General features: G+C 43.9%; 1 long non-coding RNA gene across 1 annotated transcript; it reads right to left on the reverse strand.

Annotated features, from left to right (window-relative positions):
- Positions 1 to 271: 271 nt before the first annotated feature.
- Positions 272 to 3,224, reverse strand: LOC125915268 (uncharacterized). Its single transcript, XR_007455618.1, has 2 exons — positions 2,551 to 3,224; positions 272 to 492 (listed from the first exon to the last, which is right to left on the reverse strand). It is a non-coding gene; the product is annotated as an uncharacterized LOC125915268 (long non-coding RNA).
- Between the last annotated feature and the right edge of the window lie 4,206 nt (positions 3,225 to 7,430).

Raw genomic sequence — 7,430 nt, forward strand, 5'->3', positions numbered from 1 at the left:
CCTCCTGTGGGTGGCGCTATTTTCTTATGCAGCCAAGTTGCGGACCCGGTGTCTGTCCCGCGGAATCGGAGCTGCAGAATGGGCTCCCCCAGTCGTCCTGCTGCCCTCTCAGTATGGGATGCTCTGAGACCCAGTTCAGAACGGTTTCCACCCTGGGAGCGGGTGGGGCCCGAAGTTAACTTGCGGCCCCGCCCTGGGGCCAGTGCAGCAAATTTCCCGTTTATTCCTGCTCGGTAATTAACGCCCTTGCTGCCTGCTCCAGCAGCAGATGTGAGAGATTTAAGGGAATATTTTAATCTGAAATCTAGCAGCACGGAGATAAGAGTGGCATGGTAGACTGGGCTGCAACCGGCATATTTATCGTCCGAGGCTGACCGTCCAACGAGTGAGTTCCGTTCGTCACTTCAGACGGATAGCTCATCGCTCTCCGTGTTTATGATTTCAATTCCTGTCCTTCAACGGGGTTGTGGTGAATTAGCTCGGTGCCATTTTCTAAAATATCAAGCATTTTTATACATTAGGTATAGTGAATGGCAAATAGTTGATGTAAAGTCTGCAGTTTTACTCCATAACCAGATTGTAAAATATGAACTGAATTAATCATAACTGCAAAGACTAATGGTACGTTTTCTCTTATTTTATCTTTAGTGCCTTTCAGATCATGTTTTAAAACCTTCCACGTCTGGCGTTGGGAACGCAGCCGCGGCTTGGTGGTGGATAGCAAGAGGCAAAGGTCAGACCGAAGGCTGCGCAAATATTGTGTGCTGGATTTATTGTTTTAATTAAGAGCGTGGCAGTTCATCATAAACTGTTTATGGCGTTTCTGCACAGTGCAGCATTTTGAAATCAGCTGTTTTAATGAAAACATAATGTCATATCTGTCAAAGTTCTAAATATTTTGAAAGTGAAATATGGAAACAAGAACTTTAATTCTGGGTTTACTGAGATTAGCTCATTGAATTGCTTTTAAATCCCTTAAGAGGGTCACATCATGGGTACCGTATGGCTTCCTGTAGGTGACTGGGAAGAAAAAAAATTCCAGGAGGTTCTCAGGCTGGTTGTTTAACAGTGAAAATACAAGTTGAAGGTTAATGTATCGCAAAACAAAACCATTACAGTTGGCGTTGGGGTTTCAGATTAAAGATGCAATAATGGGTGTGCAGAGCCCTGGATGCCCAGTTGTTTGGGGAGACCTAATTGTGTCGAGAGGGAGCCGAGAGCCTCTCAGGGCGGGAGAGAAATGGAGGCGCCCCTGTCCTTTTCCAGTGGTGAAGCCGCCACGTCGCCGTGTTTGCAACTAATTATTTATAATGACCTCAAAGATGATGAGGTTTCATGGACTTTTCAGGCTGAGCAGTTTGCAATCCTAGTAATTCCCTCTCATGGTCGCTGGGCGTCTGTGGAGACATGTCAGCCATTCCTGGTTACATTTGTTAGGGAGTCGGATAAAATATTTGTCTAATCTGGAAATTGTATTTTTAGCTGTACCCTCATTGGAAACAGAAATTAAGCTTGTCATTAGATGCCGGGCCACAGGAGTTGACTGAACAGGGTAATGTATGTTATATTCTGTGCTATACTTGGTCAAGTTTCATATATATCGTATTCCACATTATTTTATTAACTTTAATATCTGCACTTCCTATTACCAGACATGCCCCTCGTTCAAAGCACAGAGGCACAGTTCTCTAATCAGAAGTGACAGGCTATATACTTTCTCTCAGCCATTACTTGGTAGCCTAGAGCAAAGAACTCTGTTTCCTTGAAAATGTTTTGAATTGGGTTATTTTTATTGAAGTATTAAAGTAATTCTTCAGATTTTAGGCTATTATTTAAGTACTTTTGGGAGAATACAATAACCTCTGGATTCTATAGGCTTTGTTACTTTAACAACCCAAGCTGCTAAATGCATCTTTTTAATGCTGGTTATATGAGTGTCTGAGAACTCATCTGACCAGCGGAAGCTAAGAGCATTCAGGTAATTATAGAAAATTAGTAGGCTAAATTAGTTTAGGAAAGCACAAAAGTGTAATATTTAAACCGCTTGCAAAATATAGGCCCTGCTTGCCAGATTTCCGGTGACGAATTAGCATTTCTGATTATTCTGTCTTTGCGTTTTTGGTAATTTGGTTGAAGGAGCCGATAGACTGGTTAAGGAAGCTGAATTAGGCACAGGTTGGTATAATCTGAGAATGGACCCATGAAATCGATAACAGTTCACATCTGTGATGTTGGAGGAGGCAGTAACAGCAAGGGCCAGACTCTGACTGTGGGTGTCAGGCAGGAAAGCCCAAGGTTGGATGGGATGGCCCTGGTGTTGGGTGCTTCCAGGAGTCAGAGTTCAAGCCACGAGGGCAGCTTTCTGAAAGGGGCTCCATTTTACCAATAGGAGGTATAAAAAGGAGATGATTCACATGCATCCTCTGAATCAGTGTGCCCGTGACACTTACATGGGGCCACAGTCTTATGGCACTTTGGACGTCCAGGGGTGAGCGTGTCACCAGAGGTTTGAGTAAGAGAACTACCCTTCACGGAGTACTCCATACTCACCAAGCCGCAGTCTTTGGCATGTTGTCCATGGAATCTTCCCTATATTGTCCTCCTCTCCTGCCGGGAGAGGCCAAAGAGAGGATGCCATCTGCTCAAGGCCAAGTTAGCAAATGGCAGAGTTAAGATTGGAACTCAAGGTCAAAGTCAAGATTCTTCCGCTCTCCCACTGAACTAGTGAGAAAGGTTCCAGCTCATCTTTTTCCTTTTGTCGTGTCTCAAAAGTAGTTTAGTTTGTAATTGGTCATTTCTGATGGGGCCTAGAGATGAGGCATCTAGAAGCTTTTAGGAATAACAGTTCGCAATACATGGATAACCAAAAACACCAAACACACAGAAACCCCCCAAAAACCCAGTGACAAAATCAGCATTAGATCATTGGAAAAATGGCTGGACCTCATGCCCACACATACCCTTTAGAACGAACTTTCCAGTGTGGGCAAACCAACAAAATTAACCATGTGCTAAGTGCAAATCTAAGAACCAGATAGGGAGTCTGAGCTGCAAGATACCCCAGGATAGTGTTGGAATTCATTTAAAAAACAAAATTTGGGCCAATAATCTAGGCATTCCACTGTGGGATCAAGTAGATGGAACCCAGAATTTCTGAAACTCAGTAAGAACTTGTATACAAAAGATAGGGGGTGGTGGTGGTGGGGAAGAGATGTTAAAGCAAATGGGACTATGAAGGGCATTAAAAGCAATGTGGTTTCCAAAGCAACCAGCTAAACATCAGATAGAACTGAATGCGTGTCACCATTTGTTGACCACTCTGGATGCCATGGTTCTAGCCATTGAAGCAGGGCATGTCCCAACATGCTGAAATGCACTGGCCATATGGCTATGGATGTTATTTCTACTAGCCTATATGTGTGCAAACCTATATGGTTTGAAATTCATGAAGTCTTAGATCTTTATGGTAGCCTGTTAGACTGGTATTGTGACCCCCATTTTATAGATGAGGAAATGACATTGCCTTGATCTCGTAGCCTAAGGAGTCCAGTTAAACAAAGCCCAGTTTAGTTGACACGAAAGGAGAAATAGTGTTTTAGAAAAAGCGCTTGGAATGTGCTTCGTTAGGTGTTCTGCTTAGGACTTGCCTTCCTTCTATCATGATTGACTCTCTGTGAAATGGTTTGTTACCAGTGGTGGAGATGGCGATGTCCATCAAACATTCCCTTCTGTTCTCCCAAATTTCCCAGCTTCCTTGCAAACACAGAGAGTGTGCCTTCTGCTGGCCAAAGGGCTGCTTCTGGGTAAAAGCACAGACTAGCCTGTGTGTGGCTTATCATAGCTTTTTCTGGCTTCCTCTGCGCATAGGGGCCTATGTTGAGATGTAGGAGCCTTAAGATCAAAGCAGCCTGGGTCACTGAGTCACATGGTATGTAGCACAGCTGTCCTATGAACCTCCCAGACCCTCAGGGGGTTTTGTGAAGCTGGGAAAGTAACCTCGCTGTGCTAAGCTATGGAGGTTCTGGGGTTGTTTGTTACAGTTGCCCAAGCCGGTCCTGTCCTGGCCTACATATCCCTCTAAAAGCAGTTGCTTTGGCAACCCCTCCCCTCTTTCCAGGGCCCAGAAGTAGAGGCTCCTTGTCCTCCTCCTTCTACCTGGTTGACGTCCCATCCTCTTGGGTTTAGCTCAGTGATGACTGACTCCACGAAGCCATTTGTGATCTTGGTGTTAGGGATGTGGTATGAAAATGAATTGTATTGTTTGTGTAGATGTCACCAATGGCTCCTCCTCGCTGAAATTGACTGTAACAAGTGGTTGGAGTTTCCACTGGAGGGTAATTTATATTTATTTGAGCTGCCACCAACTCTTATTTCGTTTGCATAAACTACCCAGGACAGAAGAGGAATCTCCCTGGACCCTGTTTATCTTGTGAAACTGGAGCTTGCTCCACAGAGTGGGTCACTCCTCACATGGACCTCCCTCCATCCCTTTTAGTGATGAATAATCAGTCATCAGGAGAGGGAATTAAAAAATAGATTTATTGCTATTTCTAAAAGTCAGAACTAGAGGATGAGTAAACATAACAACAGATGTATAAGAACATAAGTAGAAACACTATTTTACAATAACATGTACTGAAACACATTTATGTACTGGAAACTATGAAAAATAACTCTCTTTAAATGATTTAACATTTGCTCTTCCTTATATACGGTTGAATTTCCAGTGGGAGAACAAAGATGCTCATGGCTCTCTGGGCCTTCCTTCGTGAAAACCCTTCCTTAAAACCTTCTGGAATGTTCCATGAAAGCTGGTGTACAGTTTAGCAGGAAGTAGGGCCTGCCTTCAGTGCCCACATGTCTTCCCAACACCCCCACACATGTGGGATCATTACTGGGGTTCAGAGGACCCCCAAGGACAAATAAAAAAGTCCTCTGGAACAAAGCGTGTTAGTGAAGTTCCCTTCTGCAGAAAAAAAGAGAGTATGCCTTTCCCTGAGAAGACCTGCATTCTGTGTCTGCCCTCCTGTGAGAAGTCTCTGTTCAGGGTAACTCTGGGTCAGTCATTTCTGCCAGTGATGGGGATGCAAAGCATTAGGAGGGGAAAAAAAGCTTATTTCAGAGCTTTGGCCCTTTTTTCAGAGGCCTCATCGGGTGGGCCATGTGGTTGGCTGGATTGACAATATTGAAAAGGATTGTAATAAAAGGTCCTGATCTAGACATGTAGACATACTTCATAGTCCTTGAAAGTGGGTGATATTTTTAGTGTTTTAAAAGTGGATTGGTTGGAAGAGTATTGCCTAGGGGTTTTTGAGGACCCTGAAGGCCAGGGGGGGCCTGAAGCCAGCAGAGTGACCTCTGGAGTAATGTGGCCTAGAGTTCGTGATGGCTACACAGTGTTAGCCCAGAAATGAAAAGCTGGCTGACCAGTTCAGTTTGGTCCACATGCTGGGGATGACCATCTTTTTCTGGAAAGGGACCTCTTCTTAACAGCACCGGCTGCTTTGTATTGGCATCTGGGTGACTGTGTAGGCTTCTTCAATTTGGTCCAACCCAATGAGTGGAGAATGATAAGGGAATGGAACGATTTGGGATAAAAGATGACACTGGGCACTCAGATCTCAGATACCCTTGATGCAAACAATCTCTCTTACATTCTCTTCTGGGCACAGCTTGGATGCTGGGGGTCTGGTTTTTAGACCCTTTCCCTCATCTTGTGTAGCTAGCTCAATCTTCTTTTCTTAAGAAAGTGACCTGAATGAAATGTGCATGTGACCACAGAAGTCCCCTCAGAAAAATAAGGACAGAATTTGCAATATTTAGAGGTGAGAATAAAATGTGTGGCTCGTAATCTTTGTTTTTACGTAGGCCAAATCACAAACCCGTGTGTGTGTGTGTGTGTGTGTGTGTGTGTGTGTATGCACGCACACATGTAATGCCTAAGTTTAATTGCCTGCTTTGGAAATCCGTGACAGAGAAATAAGATCACATAGGTGTGTGTTGGCTTTTTGTATAGGTTGTATCCCTATTTCGGTGTTATTGAACTGGCTTCTATCTTTCTCTCTTCCACAGTTTCCACTGAGCAACCTCCATACGAAAGCAATATTAAGGACTACATAATTAGCCACCTTAATAAATTTTTCCAAGATGGATAGGCAATGTTTGGCTTTCTTCCGAAGAAAACATTCCTCTAATAGTATTCTGTGGGAAGCTATGGAGGGAACAATGAACAGAAATATCTGGAAATATATTAAGATATATGTGCATATATTGGACATTAGCACCATACACTAAGCATATTGGGAATATGCTTCAAAATATTTCAAACATTGTTGACCTTTGTTATATAATCCCAGGCTCGGGGAAACATATTTGCATAGACTTAGCAATATATTGTAAATAACTACATAGGACAGTGTGTATTTTTCCTTAAGATGCAGTATTATAAGCAAGACATTAAATTATGCCTATCAGACAAAGCAGCCGGATCTCTACATTTTTTTATAGCACATTCTATTGGGAAGACATCCCTGCTTCTAAAAAGCACATGCATTAACTGCCTGATTCATGTGGTGACATGTGGCATATCCAAATGCATTATGGATCTCTCAGGAATAAAAACAACATAGCAAAACCATCACCTTGGGATGTTCATTGAGTGAATATTTTACAGACACACTCCTTTTATATTTATATAATAATTTAGTGTTATGACAATTTTTTTAGCAGAGTTGGCAGTTTTTCTTTTTTATAATGGTATTATATTTGTGAGCCTATTAAGTGCATATGGGATAAACTACAGAAAAAAGTATTTTTCATAATTCCTCAGGGTGCTTGTAGCAAAAAAAAAAAACATATTGGTTTAGAAAAATGTTAATAAAGGTCAAGCAGAACTTTCCAGTGCTTAGCATGACAGCAATGGCAATTTTGAGGCCTTTTTTGAATTGCATATCGAGGAGATGTGGGGATTTATGGGGCTTCCAGGAGGAAAATGGCACCTAATGTCCTTTCTGAAAGGGAGACTGACCCTTCGGCAGGGCTTGTGAGTCTTCAACAGAGAATCACAACAGCGTGTTGCTTTCCCCCTCTGCAGCCGTCCCCCCTCAACAATGAGCCAGGCTGGTTTCCGGCGTGGCCTGGGTCCTCAGGAGCCAGCAGCGCTGGGCTGTGGCATCAGGGGCTGTGCATGGGCACCCTCTCTGGCTGGCATCTTTCCAGGAGCCAGGGGAGTGAATGGTGGAGATTGGGGCACTTCTCCCCCTTTTCATCAGCAGAGAAGCACAGCTGCTTCTCCAGACCGGAGGGAAAAGGCAGGTGCACGCAGAGGCTGGGGCAATGCCCACCTGCAGTGCGGGAGTGTGTCAGAGGGCAGGGGCAGCCGGCATGCGCAGACTGCCCGTGTGGCGATCCCCCCCGTGCTCGTGTCCTCC

The sequence above is a fragment of the Panthera uncia genome (assembly GCF_023721935.1).
Source record: "Panthera uncia isolate 11264 chromosome E2 unlocalized genomic scaffold, Puncia_PCG_1.0 HiC_scaffold_19, whole genome shotgun sequence".
Taxonomy (NCBI): Eukaryota; Metazoa; Chordata; class Mammalia; order Carnivora; family Felidae; genus Panthera; species Panthera uncia.